This window comes from Paroedura picta, chromosome 2, assembly GCF_049243985.1.
Source record: "Paroedura picta isolate Pp20150507F chromosome 2, Ppicta_v3.0, whole genome shotgun sequence".
In the NCBI taxonomy this organism is placed as follows: domain Eukaryota; kingdom Metazoa; phylum Chordata; class Lepidosauria; order Squamata; family Gekkonidae; genus Paroedura; species Paroedura picta.
In genome coordinates this window covers 160,509,662-160,529,221 of record NC_135370.1, presented here as the reverse complement: position 1 = coordinate 160,529,221, position 19,560 = coordinate 160,509,662, and the positions used below count along the sequence as shown (strand labels likewise).

Below are 19,560 nucleotides of genomic sequence, written 5' to 3'. Positions count from 1 at the left end.
ACTTGCACTCCAAAATTGCAATATGTGAATAATTCTGCATGCTCTAACAAAGGGCTAGGGTATGCCAACATCTTCTTCACCTGAATAGCCTATGCTAGCCTGTTCTCATCAGAGCTCAGAAGCTAAAGCAAGGTCAGCCCTGGTGGAGACACAGAGGCAGATAATGGCAAACTACTTCTATTTGTGTCTTGCCCTGAAAACCCTTTGGGGTCATGGCTCAGTCAGTAGGAGAGTATCCAGGTTGTATGCAGAAGGTTCCCAGTTAAAGCACCTGTTGGCAGAATCTGGGACAGACCTTTCACCCTTTCAGACCCTGGAGAGCTGCTCTGATGACAGCAATTCCCTCACATCCTTATTCTACAGTGGCCTCTTTTTCTGCACTTAGTTGAACAGGCATCTTTCCCTTCTTCCAGCTGTTTAAGGACAGCAGTGAAAGACGGGACTGTAAATGAAAGATGGGACTTGGATCTGGTAATAATAAAAGGGATGTATATGTGTCAGACATTTGCCGTTCCCTTGATGCACCTGAAAACGTGGACTTTATCTCGTTGGAAGCTTATTCTCACAAACTTGCCAATGGCACCTTGAAGGCCAACCAAGATCCATTCAAGGTGTGCACACTTCCTGGGGAAAGTGTGCGTGCACTCGAAAGCTCACACCTAGTATAAATCTTGGTACCATTGGGATCAAATTTTATATAATGAATAATAATCATATATATGTCTCTTGGCTGCAGGCTGGAGCTCTCCGCTACCCTACACCCTGCTTTGCTGACCCACAGTCTCCGAAGGGACCACCGCCTTGTCCACACAGAGGATAATCCGGTGGCGAACGAACGCTGTAGCGCCACAAAGACCCCGCCAGGCGCGGGCCGTTTCCTAGGGAAGCTCTTCACTTCACTCCCGGTGCACACCGCCACTCTGCGCGCCCTTCCTCGCGCGGAAGCCCTTAGAAACGCCATCAACTTCGGCGCGCCCGGCAGCCCACAATCCATTGCCCCCCCTCCCCCACACACACACACACCCGGCAGCTCTGCCGCGCGCCACTCTCCCCACCATCCGCACGCGCGGGCCCCAAGGAACCACGTGTCTCGTGCCCGACTGCGCAGACTCCGCACCGCTCGCCCCTCCCGCTCCTTCCCCCTCCCCTCCCGCCCGCTCTCCCTCCCTCCGGAGCGAGTCTGGCAGGAGCTTCGGATCAAAATGGCGGCCGCGAGAGCGGCCGGAGCAGACGGAGGAGGGGGCGGCGGGAGCCGCTGAGTCGGGCCGGCGCTGGGAGCCCAGCCGGGAACTATGGAGGCTCCGGCCGGAGGCTGAACACGAGCTGGGTGAGGGATTCGGTGTGTGTGTGTGTGGGGACAAGGGGGGGGGGGACACGCAAGTGGCACTCCCGGGAGTCCGTGTGCCCCTCGCAGGCTGCCCCAGACGGAGCCGACCTGTAGGCGCTGTGGGGCAGGCAGCCGCCCGGCCTCCTCCCGCTCTCCGGCGGCGCTGGTGCGGAGTTCCTGCCTGGCCCCCCAAGCGCGGTCTGGGCGTCCGGGTGGAGGGAGGGAGGGAGGGAGGGAGGGGGGCTGCCCGCCCGCCCGCCCGCCCGCCCGGTGTGAGGCGGCCTCTGGCGGACTCCGAGAGCTGCGGCCAGGTGTTGCGCTCCGGGCAGGCGGCTTCCCTCCGCCGGTTCCTGGCCCGCGCCTCCCTTCGTGCGCGCTGCACTCTCGCCCGCCAAAGTTCACCGGCGCCTCGGCAGGCTGGCTTTGTTGTGGCTGCGGGGAGCGGAGGCTGGCGGCGGCTGCCTGCCCCGGACCTGGGCGAAGTGGAGGGCTGGCGCTCTCCTCGCTGGGGTGCGTTGCGGGGCTTCTCTCTCTCTCTCTCTCTCGGCCGACTTGTCATAGGGGCGAACCCACACACACACACACACACATCCCGGTCGTATGATTGTGCTGTGAGGAATGCTCGCTGCATACCTGGGTCTGCCTGAGCAAAGGTCCCTTTGTTGGGCAGAGGGGCAAAGGGCTGGGAGAGAAGGGGTGCGCGGCTTGTGCCTACAGGAACGGATTCTCCCGCCCCCCCTCCTCCCCTTGCATTTTTCCCCCTGTGGGTTTTATTTGGCAACCTTTACACAAGTCTGTACTTCTGTTTGTAAACTGTTGTCGACTTGAATTTATACTCGTCGGCTGTTTGGCGGGGCGAAAATGGGCGATGCTTTGTCAAGCTTGGGGGCAGGTAGCTCAGTCTTTCCCTTTGGGGTGAATCTATCTCTGAAACAGGTAATTGCAACTTTCCCTAGGGAATCCGCATGACTTCTCTCTCTGTGCGGGATACACGAATAGCTTGAGATCTGTAGTTAGAACAGGCGGGCTCAGGAATAGGCACCTTTGGCGACCTTTCTGCAGGAAGGCCCAGCCGTTTTCTTCGCTGCCAGCTAAAACTGATTGGTTCAAACAGATCTTTGAAGAGCGTTGCTTGGATATCTGTGAAAGTTGTGAATCAGTTTTTTGGAAGCTTTTTTGCACGGGTAGATGACATATGATATTAGACAATCATGCTTGTGTTTTGTGATTGTTAACTGCTTGGAGCTCTAGTTAGAAGTTGAGATGGCAAACTTTAACGATATGAAGAGAAGTCCCTCCTATGAGTGGCTGGATTCATTTACTGTGCACCATATAGTAATCTGGTGGTTCTCAAACTTTCTGAAGTAGGACACACTTCAAAACCTACTGTACCCTTCAAATTGTGCTTGCAAAGTTACTCAGCGCTACTTCCCCCCCTTCCTAGCATTAGACACAAGAATTAGTCATCACTTTTATATTTCACTAGGGGCCAAGCCTGTTGCATTCAGGAATACAATGGGTGCTAGATTGGGGGTGGCGTGGAAGAACTCTGTGGACGGCCTCTCTCTCCTGCCCAGGACCTGGAAAGGCTGTGGGTTGGAGGCCCCCGGGCAGGGAACTCACCGACAGGGGCAGTTCTCACGCAGCAGTGAACTGCAGCCTCAGAGAAAAGTGGAAGTAGGAGGGGGTGGTCAGGGGTGAGTGATGGAAGGTGATTGGCTGGCCTCTGGACAGACAGGCAAGCCGGTTGGAAGAGGAGGCACTCAGAGGTGGGATAGCTGCCCTGAGTGGGTGTTAAGCGCTGAGTGGCACTTAAGCCATGAGACACACTCCTCCTCCAAGGCCTTAGCAGAAATATATTATATGGAACAGATTTGTCATGTTTAGTACTTCTGTGTAACATGTGTTTCTTGGCTGTTTTACACATTATGCAGGAGCAGCTCCAAATTTGTTCACAAGCTTTCCATTTCACCCTGTTCCTAATATTCTGTCATAACCCCATGGGGAAGCCCTATGGCTTACTTGTGTGGAACATCTGGTTTGCATGCAGAAGGTCCCCACGTTCAGTCTCCAATCAAGAGGAGCAGGATTGCATGATACAAAAGAGATACTGTCAACTGCATTGGCCTTAATTGTACTGACCTTAATAGACAAATGGTCTGAATTAGAACAAAGCGGCTTCTTGTGGTGTTGAGTGTTGAACTAGGATTCGCAGATCCCAGACAGAAATGTCTGCTCTGTCTTGGAAGCTTGCTGGGGTGACCTTGGGCCAATCATACCATCTCAGTCTAATCTACCTCGCAGGGTTGTGAGGATAAAAATAGAGAGAACATGTAAGCTGCTTTGGAGTCCCCATTGGGGAGGAAGGTAGGGTATAAATGAGTAAATAATGTGTTGTTCTCCTGCCAGATTCAACCCTCTTTCGGGTCCCAACCCACATTTTAAGAACCACTACTATAATAATCAGTTGTGGTCAGAAATGCATGTGAAATGTTTTTTCTTTTTAATCTCTACTATTGCCTGCCAACAGGACAACAGTCATGCCTTTTTGGAAAGATGGTTTGTCCATTCTCTTTGGAAATTATTCTTATTTGGCTGTTGAGAAACTTTCACCGTCTCCCTCACACTTCCACTGGTGAGCATATGTGGAGATGCAGTGATGCCATTCCAGTTTACTCAGGGTTTTCTGAGTTCAGTTAGCTGAACCCATTCCATGCAAAAAGTTACGTCTCCAAGACCTCCATGGATTCTTTTCTGTTCTCAACTACATTTAAGTCTGTATATTGTTCAGCATTTATTTAGAAGAGGTGCATTCTTGTTCCGTGATCTTCCTTGACCAAGGTTCTAAAGTGGCTGATCATTTTGCACAAACTTCCTCATCCATGTCTGAAGCAAGGTTTCTGAAGCACCTTGAGATTCTCAAGCATGAAAGGCAATGCAGGCTATTATTATCTGAGTATCCAGAAGAGCTGGGCAGGCTTATAGATGCAGACTGTAGATATAAATGCCTTTGGAATGGAATGAGGGTGACACAGTTCATTTCTTTTATACTGGATGTTTTGGTTCAACCTAATTCTTTCTTATATGGAAGACGGCTCAGTAAGCAGAAGTATAACCTTTTTCATTGCCACCCATGTCAAATAGTTATTAGATTTTGAAACCGCACAGGAAGGTGTGTGCGGGAAGCGCATTTGCCACACTTCGTGACAGTCTTACAGCGTTGCATTATTACAGGTAACTTTTCTTGTGTTTTGTGGAACTTCAGGAATTTAGGTATTTTAGAGCAAGGGTTCCCAACTCTCTGGTGGGCACAGCTGGTTGATGACTGCCCTAAAACAGCTGCTGTAGGAGGTAGAGCCAGCAACAAAATGGTTGCCCCAGCTTACCTTCAGCTACACAGTGAAGATCCTTGTGCTGTGGCGGCTACTGCTGTCAAAGCAACACTTTCAAAAATCTGCACTGACAGTCAAGTCTTTAATGGGGAATCAGAAGTCTTGCTGGGCAAGAGCCCCACCTGGTTCCACCCACTTTCTAAAAATACTTGGTGGGTGCCACAAAAGGTGAAAAATTTAACTTAAGAAGAAGAGTTGGATTTTATATGCTGCTTTTCTCTACCAGGAGTCTCAAAGTGGCTTACAATCCCCAGAACAGGCACCCTGTGAGGTAGGGGAGGCTGAGAGAGCCCTAACATTTCTGCTTGGTCAGAACAGCTTTATCAGTGCTGTAGCGAGCCCAAGGTCACCCAGCTGGCTGCATGTGAAGGAGGAGCAGGGAGTCATCCTGGCTCACCAGATTAGGAGCTGCTCCTCTTAACCACTATACCAAGCTGGCTCTTAAAGGTGTGTATCTTTGATATATCTGTGTTTTCTTGTCACTTGCCACATTTTTGAGGCAGCCGTCTGGGCTTATTTACATACTTTTTTCATCTAGTAACTTTTTCCGCTTCTAAACTCTTTATGAGACTAGAACACAACTGCATCTTAGCTAAGAATCCAGCTCATTGTTTATGATGGCAAAACCATGTTTTGAAGAGTACCAGCAAAACAGGGGTGTGGTGTGGTTTGGTCTTGACAGCATGTAACAGACCCCACATATTGGTTCGGTTCCAGTGTTATGGTTTGACAGACAGGAATACCCTCTCAGACTCACAAGCCCCCTCCCTTCCCTTCTCCTTGTCTCTGACAATAACTTGCTCATTGGGACATCAGGATGAATGACAGCTAGTGCCTTGGCTCCAAACCACGATAATAAAGCTACGGTTTTGCAAAATTGGATCTGGTGATTAGCACTAACAATATTTTGTCTGTTTGGCTTTCATGGTAAATTACAGTTAGCAAAAAAAACAGGATGTAGAGGAGGGTATTCTCACGCAGGAGGAGAGGAGGAAGAGTGACCATTTGATTCTGCAGGGGTTCTCTGTTCCCTGATCCGTAATCTGGTGTTAATCTGTACTTGAGCCATTTGAGTAGAAGGGTAGTTATTTGCAGAATGGAATTATCTTTTGTATGTGTGTACACATGCATCCTTTGTGTGCTGATTGTCTATGTTTTGACAACACAAAGAAGTAAAACTCCTTAACTTTTCCCTGTCACTGTTTCAATCTACCTACCATTCATAAGTCTTGCCACATGATATGGTCAGGGATGGGCCGCTTGTTCAGCATGAAAGATTGCATCAGTAAATCACGCCATTGCTGATTAATTCTTTTGTCTCTGCAATTAAGAGGGTTAGAAATGCACTTGTAGCACCTTTTGTCCCTCTCAGGGTTATAACTTCACCTATGTGTGGTCTGAGAGGCTACTCCAGGTGGCTCAGCATTGACCTGCCTGAGTGTACACATGGTTGGCATTGGCATGCAAGCCAAATACTCGCAACAAATAGTGCTGCTGCTGATTTAAGAGAATCTGAATCGAATGTTTTGGGCATAAGGTGGTAAGCAGAGCATTCAGAATTCAATAAAAGTTACCCAGAACATTTATGCTGTAGAATATGCTCCCCATGCAGACATGTGCACTGTTCATCGAAACAAATGTTTATCTGTAATGTAGTTTGCTGTTCTCCCTTGAGCATTTTTCAGAGTACCAAATGTTTTTAAAAATTCTCCTCTCTCATGGGCTATGCACAGGTTTCCCCAGCAGGGCAAATAGCAGTTCCCTGGAGCCACTTCAGGTCAGGAGAACACGGAAGGCTTAAGCTCCCTCTTGCCCCTGGTCCTGATCCATATCGGGCATAGTCATGCCCAGGGAGTACTTTCTGAGCATGGTGTTTTTGAAGCTTGTCTTTGTTGACTGGTTTACAGTAGGCATGTGAGGAACACAAAGACTCCTTAACACATTAGAGCAGGGATTCCCAACCAGCATACTGGGGTACAGCAGCCCCCTCGGATGTACCATGGTATGGGGAACTCCAAGATGGTGGCCACACAGAGTCAGCATCCACCACTGCACCAGTGCTGTTCTTTCCCCCTGGGTAAGTCACCTTGATGGGTCTCTTGTTAGGTATTGGAACTGTCTTGTGTGTGTGTGGGGGGGTTATTTTTATTGTATTTGCTATTTTTATTTCTATATGGGATATTGCAGGCACAGTGTGGTGGGGTGAGGGGATGGGGATCTAGTTTTTATGTTTATTTGCACATTTAAATTAATTTTATATTTATTTAAGTATGGGGGCATAGCCAGTTCGGTTCCATGGTACCTCAAAGCCTGAAAAATATTTCATGTGTACCTCCATGGTCAGAAGTCAGAAGCCACATTAGAGCCTTAATTCTTTTGAGTATGACTAAACGTAAACACGTGTAGCATTCTTTCTTTGCTTTTCTAGTGTGAACACAAAGCCTGAGGAGTTTCTATGGCTAATAAGAGGTTTGAACTACAGTCTCCTGTATCCAAACTTGCTGCACTGGTTTACCTTTATCTCCAGGATCAGCATTTTGACTTACTTGGTGTCTTTCCCTTTCTCCGTTTTATGCCATTGGGATAAACTGGCTTCGTGTTGGCTGTGGGGTTATTCCAATGTGTAAATTACCTTGCTCAGCTATAAATAAGGCTTCTGCGGGAATCAGGAATGTCATTTTGGTGGTGGTTGATTTTTAAGGTTGATAGTCATATATTAAATACTAGATGTACTTTTACAAACCGTCATAGAATGCATGCACAGACATGCTGCTGTACTACTTTGTCAGCTTTGGAGAACGTGCAGAAGACTTTCTTTGAACTTGGGTGTAGGGTGCTTAGGCTGCAAACCTTAATTGCATTGTTTTTGCATTGGCTGTTCTTGGTAACACTCCCTCCCACCTTGTGACCTGGATATAAGGACTGACGATGTATCTTCGTTGTTGTTTATATCTGAGGGAGTGAGTATTGACTCATGAAAGTTTCTGCCTTGGGAAATCTCATTGGTTTCTTAAGATGCTGGTGGACTCAACTTTCTGGGTAGGCATCAACTTTCACAGGACTGACCTGAGGAAATACGCAAGGTCGGCACTTTTGGCCACAAGGCAAGAATGAAGTAACAGAATAGAAAATCCTGACTTTCTGTTCTCGTGATTAGTTTAATACCAGTGTTTCCTCCAGGAGCACACTATCCAACATTTCACCCAATTTGTTACACTTTTAAAAATTGTTATGTGCTATATGTGCATAGGCACAAATTCCCTTTTTTAGTGATGATGCCAGGCTGTAGATTTCCACTCTGGAACTCCCATTCGGTTCTGCTCTTCCATTGCCTTACCTGCTTGGTCTTGAAGTCTCACCCCCAAGCTTAGTGTATCCACGTCAAAAGTCCTCATCTTCCCTCCCACACCTTCTTTATCCCATTCAGGATGAAAGGAGAAGTAAAAAAACAAACAGAACAAAACTGTTGCTCAGTCCTGCTGCATCTGCTGGAGGAGGGGGAATCTACCCTTTCCCTTCAATTCCTGTAGTGGAAATTAAGGCTCATATTCCAGCGGTTTCCCGTCTTGATGTCTGCAACAACCTCCACTCTCCCTCCATTTCACATCGCCGTCTGCTTGGCTTTATCCAGAAGTCTACTGCCCAAATCCGTCACCCTTCTGATAGTTCAGTCCATGTGCTGCCAATGCACAAATCCCTACATTGGCCCCCTGTTCCTTCAGTATTCCACACAGTCTTACCATTTCCTTCCAAGCACCCTTGCTACACCTGATCTCTCTGTTCCTATTTTTTCCTGTCATAATTTGTTGATCTTCATTCTTTCAGCTGTGCATCTTCCTTCCCCACAGGTGCCTGTTCTTTCTTATTTGCTGGCTGCTGCATCTGGAACTCTCTTTCTGATCCCCTAATCACTCCCTTCTGACAAATTTTCCTACAAACTCTCTCTCCTCTGTGAGTTTTTTAACACTCCCTTCATTTGGCAGAGCAGGTCCTTCCCCTTAGTACCCTCAGTACAGCTGCCTTCTCCAGAGCAAGCTGGAATGGGCGCCTTGTCAGGGTTTCCTATTGTTGTTGTTGTTAGGTGCGAAGTCGTGTCCGACCCATCGCAACTCCATGGATAATGATCCTCCAGGCCTTCCTGTCCTCCACCATTCCCCGGAGTCCATTTAAGTTTGCACCTACTGCTTCAGTGACTCCATCCAGCCACCTCATTGAGTTTCATCTTCAGGATCTGTCCTTCTAAGGAGCAGTCAGAGCTGATCTCCTCTAGGACTGACCGGTTTGTTTGCCTTGCAGTCCAAGGGACTCGCAAGAGTCTTCTCCAGCACCAGAGTTTCCTATAGAGATTTCCTATAGAGTTGCTTGAAGCCTATATGCTGTTCCATTGGTGTATCTGGTTTTATAGATATTATTAAGGCTGCTGCTTGGTTTTTTTAAACAAATTTCATTTTATCTGTCTTTTACACTTTTTCTCAGCGGTTTAAGGAGCTCTGAGTTGTTTATATGTTTCATTGGTAATCTTCAAGCAAAGGTTGGATACACACTTTTCTTGGATGCTTTAGGATGCTTAGGGCTGATCCTGTGTTGAGCATGGGGTTGGACTAGATGGCCTGTATGGCCCCTTCCAACTCTATGATTCTGTGATTCCCCCCTCTATTCTACCCTTGTGAAGCAGGTCAGGTTGAAAGGGTGATCCAAGGTTACTTTAATGGGCTTCATGGCTGAGTGGGGGTTTGAATGTGGGTTTCTCGAGTGCTATTCCAACACCTACAGTGTACTTGACCTTTATGGATGGGCAGGGGAGGGGGGCATACGTGGTTAAAAATAAATCCAGCCCTCCTTATTCTCAGCAGAAACTGTGACTGTGTTTGGATATGATTGTTCTCTGTCTATTGAGTACTGGAACTTAACTTGTAAGGTGCTCAGGCCAGAAACACCTGCTGCTCCTGTTTGACACTGTAAAGTCCTGGGTTCCTTGGGGGCAATATAAAAACACTAAAAAACCAACCTCTAAGAAGGCTGTTGGTTGATGTCCCTCATACCTATATCTGAACTGGGCTCAGAATCCAGAATAAAAAATCCTCACAACAGGGTCAGATACAGAAAAGAGACATTTCTACAATCCTGGAATAATATTAGGTTTATAGATAAATTGCCAAAGTTAGAAAAGAGTGGGTTTTCCTTTTTTCTTTTTTTAATTGGAGATGTGCAGTCTGTGCAGACCTCGCAATCAAGCAACAAAAATGCAAAAGATCTCACAACAGAGGCTTGTGAGATCTTAGCCACAACCTGGCTGGGGGTGACTTGAAGCGGAGAACACACTGTGGGAGCTTTCTGCTCTAAGCTAAACACGGATCTCGATCTGCTGGCTCAAAGAGAAGGCGACTTGGAACAGAAAGCATATGCAGGGATAATTAAGGTAGTAGCCCATTGTCTGGCCAGTTTGGGGAAAGGCTTGGAGCAGAAAGTATGCCATGCAGGCTTTCTTCCACAAGCCACTTCAGCGATCCCAGTTACCAGCAGGATTCCTCCTTGGTGAGTTCTCACGAGTTCTTTGCTTGTATTTCTGTTTTGGAAAGCTAAACTCATTGCTACATGGAAATGTAACTCTCTCTGGATAGAATTATGCAAATATTGTAAAGAGCCATTCTTTGGATGTTTCTCCACACATCAATGGTAGTTTCTCCACATGAACCATGCATTATTTATTGTGCAAAAATGTTATTTGCCATAGTGTAGTGCGAACCTTTTTACTGCTGAACATTCTGACCAGTTGGAGTGAAGAAGAGCCTTCAGTTTGGCAATGCCAAAAGTTCTAAATACTGAATCAGAGTTCCAGAATAGTGAGCTGAATTTAGCAAATTACAATTGAACAGTGAGATGACTTGTGGATTTCACTGATAAACAGTTCTGGTTTCAAACCCCGCCATGGAAGGTAACGATTTGTGTTTTATTTTAGATATACTGTGGGGACAAGCCCGTTGCATCTAGGAATACAACGGGTGCTAGACTCGGAGGTGGGGTTGGAAGAACTCTGCAGACAGCCTCCCCTTCCCCCCAGGACCTGGAAAGGCTGCAGGCAGCTGTTATGGAACTCACTGGCAGGGACAGCTCCCACATGGCAGGGCTCTGCAGCCTCCGAGCCTCGGAGGGAAGGAGGAGGGGGTGATCAGGGGTGGGGAACTGAAGGCGAGGTGGGGAAGAGCTTACATGCTGGGTGAGGCGGTTTAACTGAGTGTTCAGGAGAATCAGTTGCTGGGCAGCAAAGCTTTCACTGTATAGCGAATATGAATTGTACTTCTGAATCAAGAGTAACTTGAACCTGAACTAAGAATAACTAAATTCAAGTGGGTAGAGCCATGTTGGTCTGAAGTGGCAGAACAGAGTTCGAGCCCATTGGCACCTTTAAGACCAACTAAGTTTTATTGGCAGCTGGGATGCCCTACAACTGAAGGGATATATTCCTATGAACAGTGACTCTTCATCACTGTGTTTGTGTCAGTCTGTGTTTGTCTTCCACATGATTGCCATGTTTAAAAGAAATCAATAAGTATGTTAAACATTTTTAATACAAACATATAAAGGCTGAAAATGAGCAAGCCATGATGCTGGAGTCTACCAGATTTTTATCCCCCAGTGAGATTTTTCGAGCTTGAAACATGTGAGTGCAGTCTACCCAGGGAGCACTTACACCCTGAAGGAGTAGTGTTGATCTTGTGGCATTCAGCTCTAGAGATTGCTCTGTGATCTAATATAGCTTCCTTCTTTTTGGTTATGTAGAAACAAATCTGTTGGACTTTGATAACGAGCTCAGTGTTGACTGGGTGGGGGGGGGGTGCTCTTAAGTATTCCATATCAAAATCAACTGCTGTGTTTCTGATAAATTGTTTAAGCACTTTATGATGGTACAGCTTGAGTTTCTTTTCTCAGCATGTGGAAGACACACTTTGATATACGAAGTGGATTTGATTTAAAAGAATCGGAAAGCATTTCTCTAATCCAGTCTTTCTTAATTTTTTTACCATTGAGAAACTCCTGAAACAGTCTTCAGGCTTCAAGAAACCCCAGAATTGGAGTGATCATGCAGAATATGGGTGGGAAGCATAGCTGTGTACATGCCCCCACCCGACCGCCTCCCCTTCACACCCCCTTTAGGCCCATCATTGGCCATTTTGGGGGGTCAACATGAACATATATGGTCAGATCACCCAATATATGTTTAACAAGTTTCACAAATATATAAAAAATTAACTCCCACCCATTCAGGAAACCCTTCCAGGGCCATCAAGAAAGCCAAGGGTTTCCTGAAACCCTGGTTGAGAAAGCCTGCTCTAATTGGACATTGCTGAAAATCCATCACAGTTGCTGTAGGTAAGTTTTCCAAAGACCAGTTCCGCCATTTGTATTTCATTTAATTAATAATTTAGCTTAAAAAAATAAAACCCTTTGATTTTGCGATACAGTTTTTGAGGGGAGATTTTTTAAAAATAGAGGTTGAAAAATTCTCCCTACTGTATCCTTGAAGCCATTTTAGTTTGGAGGACAGGGATGGATTATGATAGCTGATGATGTAGCACCTCTCTACCCTGCCTGCAAGCAATGCCTCATTGTTCATCGTTTAGGTTTGTTCTGTAGAAAATGGGGGGAGGAGTCATAGCTTGCCGACAGAAACTGGTTTCTCCAGCAGAAGGCCCATTCTCCATGCTGTTTAATGTGATTGTAATTGCACCCTGTTGCTTATGGTCTCTTCGCTACTTTATACCAGTTGTCCCATGATCACCTGTACTGCACCATCAGCAGTTGCCCCAGCCAGCTGCCATAAAGCAAAATACCCGCTTATTATATTTTACATGCTCTAAAATATTTGAGAAGGGTTCACAATCAGAATTCTGGTAAGGTAATACGGCTTGCCTCTCTTTTAAAAAAAAACAATATTGCTTAGCAATTAGGGGTTCGCAGATCCCTGGGGGTCCACAGCCTTTCCCCTCCCACCTTAATGGACTTGGCCACAAACTAGGGAACTAGCCACCTCCACTGGGAGGGCTTGGTGGTTTTATTGATGGCTGTGAGTGTAAAAATCAAAGGGGGGGCAGTTCTGGCATGTTATGGGGGTCTGAACTGTTTTCTTAGCTCCTGTCATCCTTTCCAGCCTATGTGAGGTGGAGTCATCATAGTAGTAAAGGCAGGGGGACAGGGCAAAGGATGCGAGTAGTTAAGTCACTTCCAAAGGGCATGGCAGGGAGCTGTGACATGCTGAGATCACTTCCAGGGGTCCTTGAAGCCTGAACATTTATTTCAGGGGTTCCTCCATGGTCAAAAAGTTGGAAAGGGCTGGGCTGGCTTAGCACTTCAGGATCTTTACGATGCTTAGGGCTAATCCTGCGTTGAGCAGGGGGTTGGACTAGATGGCCTGTATGGCCCCTTCCAACTCTATGATTCTATGATCTGACCTTGGCAGGTTTGAATGTTGCTGCCCTTAACTCAAAGTAATCTGCAAAGTTGCTGTGACTGTAACTCTGTAGAACTGGCTTAACTCCACATTTCTGACTTTCAGAAAACTGCACTATTTTTGAGTGTCAGTTTAAAGGCAAATAAACTAACCAGCAGTTAGTTTTCATATTTTAAAGCATATGGGAATGAACAACATGAAATGTTTGTCAAAATAGTCTAGTGTGTCAGAATTGCACCTCTAAAATGATCCCGTTTGTTGTAGATATGTATGTTTGATTATAATTTGCCATGGTTAGTTAATAGTCTGGGAGTCCTTAGAGTCTCTAGGGATCTCATTTGGTTGTTTTTCCCCCCCACCATGTATTTTATTTGTCTGTAAATTTGCTTATTTCAAAGTGGGAAGGTCTGTGCCCATACTAAGAACAAATTGAGACACTCGGTACGCTAACAGCAAAGAACGTACGTTTTTCTCATTATTTTGTCTTGTTGGGGATGGAAAGAGTTTGTCTTAATATTGGAGCTGGTACAAGATTAGTGTACCTCCCTGCTTGGGGAATTTATTTATTTAAATGGAAAGTGGGGGTACTGTGCAAAGGGGAGGAGACAAAGATACGAATTCAATTTTATGGTCTTCAAAGGGGGGACTTAAGTTGGAAAAAGTTGAAATGACAATGGAGACACTGCCTAATCTACAGGTTTGAATTGGGACTTAGATTTTGTCTCTCATTGTAGCTGCTTAGTATTTTAGAAGAGTCTGGAACTGTTACTGGGATTAACAAGTAAAATGTATCTGTAGCCTTTTTGATGAGGTTGGATTTTTATTTATTTATTACTTAGTTTTATTATATGTCGCTCCTCCGGGCAAATTGGCTCTGGACGGTTAACAACATAATAATAATTATATAGAAGTTACAACTTTAAACAGAATTACAGCATTAATTAAAAACAATTAAACCGATTAAACATTTCTTTAGGATTCTGTTGCCACGACAGTATCTGAGAAATTGCCAATAAATATTCTTCATTTCCAGGGGCGGTTCATGGCAGGAGACCAACTTAAAGATGCTACTGGCCCCAACAAAACACCTGGCAGACCCTTCAAAACTGCTATCATAATTAGATATCATTCTGGTGCCTATGGCCCCTTGACACTCCAGGGTTTTTTGCTATGGCTCTTATGTCTGCATAGGGAAGAGCTGTTCATTTCACCTGAGGAAATGAGATCCGGTCTATGAAAGTGTGTAAAACAAAAGCAGTAAGACTCCAGTTAGTCTATTGTGGCAAAAACAAGCACAGCTATCCTTTTGGAATACCCAAGTGCCCTTTACTCCTTGAGGAAAGCATGCATACCTGACTATACCCCTTTAAAGGTAAAGGTAAAGGTATCCCCTGTGCAAGCACCGAGTCATGTCTGACCCTTGGGGTGATGCCCTCTAGCGTTTTCATGGCAGACTCAATACGGGGTGGTTTGCCAGTGCCTTCCCCAGTCATGACCGTTTACCCCCCCCCCCCCCCCGCAAGCTGGGTACTCATTTTACCGACCTCGGAAGGATGGAAGGCTGAGTCAACCTTGAGCCGGCTGCTGGGATTGAACTCCCAGCCTTATGGGCAAAGCTTTCAGACGGCTGCCTTATCACTCTGCGCCACAAGAGGCTCATACCCCTTTACTGTAAATTAAAAGAATAGGGGAGAGTTCTGTTTTGGAGAAAGTAGTAACTTCATAAACTACTGAGCAGGCATTTATAAAGAGGGCAGACTCCTTCCTGTCAAGAGAGCTTTATTGATGGGGTTTCTGCCTAGCATGTGGCTTTTGACCTGGTGGTTGCATGGTCTCACTTATTGTTAGTTTTATTGCTTTTATAGACCCCCCACTCCCTGCAAGCAGGCTCGGCATGGTTCATATCTCACAACATACATACATATGTACCATTAAAATTAGGGCTTAAACATAAGTAAAATCTTGCAGTGTTCTCATTTTTTCTGTTGCATGGATAACTGATTTCTGGATCAGGTAGAGCACTAGTAGCTTTATCTAGCAAAGATGAAAAAAACCTCTGGTGTTTGATTCCCCACTACTCCATATGCAGCCAGTTGGGTGACCTTGGGCTAGTCACAGTTCTCTTAGACCTGTTCTTGCAGAGCAGTTTCCTTGGAGCTGCCTCAGCCTCACTTACTTCACAGGGTGTCTGTCATGGGGAGAGAAAGGGAAAGGTGGGTTGTAAGCCACTTTGGGACTCCTTCGGGTAGTGAAAAGCGGAGTATAAAAAAACAGCTCCTCTTATAAAAAGTTCCTTGGAAGTCCAATTTAGCTTTAAAGCAAAATCATTGAGCTTAGATCTTTTTAGGAATCAACTGTTATAAGCTATGCTGTCCAAAAGCATGCTATGTATAGAACATGTTGGTAGTGATGCAGCATTTTTAAGAGGCAATATTCATCTTTAGATCTTGTCAACATGACATTTAATAGGGCCGTATGCAGTCCCTTCAGCTATAAAGGAATGTATTTGTGACATACAGAAAATGAATAATGAAATGAGCATCTCTCCAAGCATATGTTTGGTGAGAGGCATTACTTGTTCCTAAATAATCTGCAAATTGGTTAAATGGCAAGATAACCAGATTTGCAGCTTGGTGTAGTGGTTAGGAGTGCGGACTTCCAATCTGGCATGCTGGGTTTGAGTCCCCACTCCTCCCCATGCAACCAGCTGGGTGACCTTGGGCTCGCCACAGCACTGATAAAGCTGTTCTGACCAAGGACTAATTTCAGGGCTCACAGGGTGTCTGTTGTGGGGAGAGGAAAGGGAAGTCAAAGGGAAGCTGCTTTGAGACTCCTTCAGGTAGAGAAAGGCGGCATATAAGAACCAACTCTTCTTCTTCTTTTAGGATGGTGAAATTCCAAGATGATGCTGAAGAGCTCTAGAAATATTTTTGGCGTAATTTGCAACAGAATCGTAAATCAAATTCAGTGCAAGTATAATGTGTGTTGGGTCAAGAAATCCCACCTTCACATGAAAGGATCTAAATTGATTGAGGGGAAGAAAATGACTGAGGGCGGTATGAGTACGTAATCTGGAATTCACTGTGGGTAAACTGTAATAGCCACTAGCTTGTATTTTAAAAGAATTGGAACTACTAGTGAAGGGATGGTTTATGGAAGCTATTACTCATGCCTGCCTAAGTGGAATCTTCCTGTTAGGGTTATTTAGGGCATTTCTGTACTGCCTTTCTCCCAAAAGGGATTCAACATGGGTTATAATAATTTCCAAAATACACAATAGGCAAATCAAAGAAAACATACCGTAGGTGAGTCCTAAGGCACTGGATTGGCTAATGTGGGCATTGGCTTGTCAACTGGATCTAAGGGACTAAAGTCCCTTGGATCATGCCTTTTGGCTTGTGCCCAAGGGCTTGCATTTCTACCCACATGTCAGCAGAGGAGAAGACAAGCTTGAACCTTGGTATTCTGCTTCTAGTGAGCTAGTATGATTTTCCAATTTCTTCCATGGCCAGAGATGCCTCTGGAGTGGGTATGTTCTGTAATAAAGATGCTGGAAACAGACAGTAGCCCATCCTTTGAATGACTTGTTTGTGAGGTCTTAGAGAAGTCTGACTGTCCCTTGTTGGAAATTGACTGCTAGGTAACATGGACCTGGGTGCTACTATAGAAGACCATATCAAAGACTTATTACCACCTGACCCAACCTGTAAACTTAGTTGACTTACCTGCATGTTTCCAGCACACAACCTTATACCGGTTCTAGTTCTCCACCGCCTTACTATTGCCAGTCTTCCTATCTGTTGACCCAGTCCATTTTTAATAACCCCAGTTGTGTTCTGACTGCAGCCTGAACTTAGGGAAAGCCTGAGCTTGAAATATGAAATCTCTACCTGTCGCTTTGAGAAATTTTGTAGTGATGATGTACACAGAGCAGTCCATGCTGGAGTTCTTACTCTGAAGAGTTCATCTGCTCCCAGGTGAAGCCTGATGAACGTGTAAACATTTAAGATGACTTTGAGAGATGTACAAGTATGTAGCTAAGTTAAATATATAGCTGGTAAGTGTGCACTAGGAATATCTGTCATTGTACGAAAAGAAAGAGCTAAGTTGTGGATGTGTTAGTGTATGTTCAGTTGAAACAAAGATTGGTTTTGCAGGGCAGTTTTTCCCTCATAGGGCGGTGGGCACGAAGCCTAGTACTTCAAGTGTATTTCATCTTTAGTTTCTTCTATCAACGTGAAGAGATCCTCATTGATGCTACATGTAGAAATAGTGTAGCTCTTATTCAGAATTAGTTCAGGCAAGGTGTGTGGTGGTGGTGGAGGAGGAAGGAGGAGGAGGAGGAGGAGGAAGTTGGTTCTTGTATGCTGCTTTTCTCTACCCAAAGGAGTCTCAAAGCAGCTTACAGTCGCCTTCCCTTTCCTCTCCACACAACAGACATCCTGTGAGGTGGGTGAGGCTGAGAGAGCCCTGATATCACTGCACCGTCAGAACAGCTTTATCAGTGCTGTGGTGAGTCTAAGGTCACCTAGCTGGCTGCATGTGGGGGAGTGCAGATTCAAACCCGGCTCGCCAAATTATAGAAGTCCGCACTCCTAACCACTACACCAAACCGGCTCTCCGTGGACTCTGCTCCATGTGCAGAAGGCCCAGGTTCAGTTCCCCGTATCTCCAGTTAAAAGTTCTGGTTGTAGGTAATGTGAAAGACTGCCACCTGAGACTCATGGCCAATCTGAAAGAGCAGTTTTGACCTTGAAAGACTAGTGGTCTGGCTCAGTATAAGGCAGTCATAAGCGTTTGTCAGTTTCTTTCTTGATTTACTGGGGAAACTTTGCTTAAGATTGCTGTGTAAATTGTCTGGATCTGTATGGACCGCTTATTCCTTGAGCCCTCTTGTTGGGGATGGGAGATTCATATTTTAATAGTATTATTAGATCTGGATTTCTTTCATAATGGAAAAGAAATAAGTGCTTACAATGGTATTCTGGAAATATCAGGAGAGATAGTCATGTAATCCTGAGTGTTGTGGCACTTGGTGAGATGTGGCATAGTGCTCTCATTTCCTGTCACACCAGTTTCTAAAACTAGGCTGAGGTCAACTGTGATAGCAGATGAGCAGTTCAGATACAGTCAAAAGGCAGATTGTATAATTAGTTGTTAAAGTGACCTGCTGGTGCCCAACCTGTTGAAACTGCTGATTGGAAAATTAGAAAGAGTCGCAGCATCACAGAGACAAGCGATTCCAATCCTTCTGTTCAATCGCTGTGAACTTCAGTTTCTCTCCCACCTTCTCCAGAACACAAATGAATGTAAGTCACAAATGAATGCAGGTCAACGTAAGTCAATAAGATTATGAAATTAATATTTAATATAGCTGTATGTAGCATATGGAATGTTGGTCCATTGCAAAATCAAAAAAGGAAAGTCATGTAATAAAAATTAAAATCAGCTAAAACAATGCCCTATGTTTCACAAGCCTCTAAGTTTTCCAGAACTTTTCATCGAGCTTGGATGCATGTTTTTTTAAAGGGGAAATCTTTCCAACCATGATCTAAAGACTTCTCTGTCAGCACCCTTCGTTTGAGTGTTTAATATTACTGTAATTTGACTCTTAGTGCTTCAGCTAAAAGTAAATCTCTTTTTGGTGTCAAAACACATTTGCTCAGCCCTTGGTTATATTCTCAAATGGGTGGTTTCTTTTTTCTTGGGTTTCTTAATCCAGCATACCATGCTTACCACTTGATAGTAACCTAATCCTGTGTCGATTGAAGTCAGTGAAGCATCAGTACAGTGATTGTTACTTAAGAGGCCTTAAAATCATGGCTTGGGATCTCTCTTCTCATACTGCATGGCTCTTGTTTCTCAAATTAATACCCAGCACTCTTGCAGTCTCGAGTAATGTGAAGATAAGCAGTCGGGTTTAAGTTTTATGAGCATTTTGGGATGGGAAGGGGATTACAAAGAAAAGTTCAGACTTCCATTTATAGACCTTGGGCTCCAACCTGATGTGGTGGTAAACTCTAAGGCAGAGGTAGTCAAACTGCGGCCCTCCAGATGTCCATGGACTACAATTCCCATTGTAGTCCATGAACATCTGGAGGGCCGCAGTTTGACTACCCATGCTCTAAGGACTAATTCTAGACCAGGGATAGCCAAACTGTGGCTCTCCAGATGTCCACGAACTATGGCATGCTGGCAGTGTCTTATGGTAATTGTAGTCTCTGGACATTTGGAGTGCCACAGTTTGGCCCTCCCTGGTCTAGACTTTCCTGGAAAATGGCTTGAAGCATTGTTTTTATTCTCTTCTTGGTGGTTCCAGCTGTTTGTAAGCAAACTTAATATGTGTACTGGGTGGTCATGGTTATTGCCTAGCAGCACCTTTGTGATGTGGA

At 45.3% G+C, this 19,560-nt stretch overlaps 1 protein-coding gene across 1 annotated transcript in view; it reads left to right on the top strand.

Annotated features, from left to right (window-relative positions):
• Positions 1-1,159: 1,159 nt before the first annotated feature.
• Positions 1,160-19,560, top strand: part of BTBD7 (BTB domain containing 7) — an 81,355-nt gene continuing 62,954 nt past the window's right edge. Inside the window, exon 1 of the mRNA XM_077323542.1 lies at positions 1,160-1,327. The gene's annotated coding sequence lies outside the window, so the exon portion shown is untranslated. The remainder of the gene's footprint in view (positions 1,328-19,560) is intronic.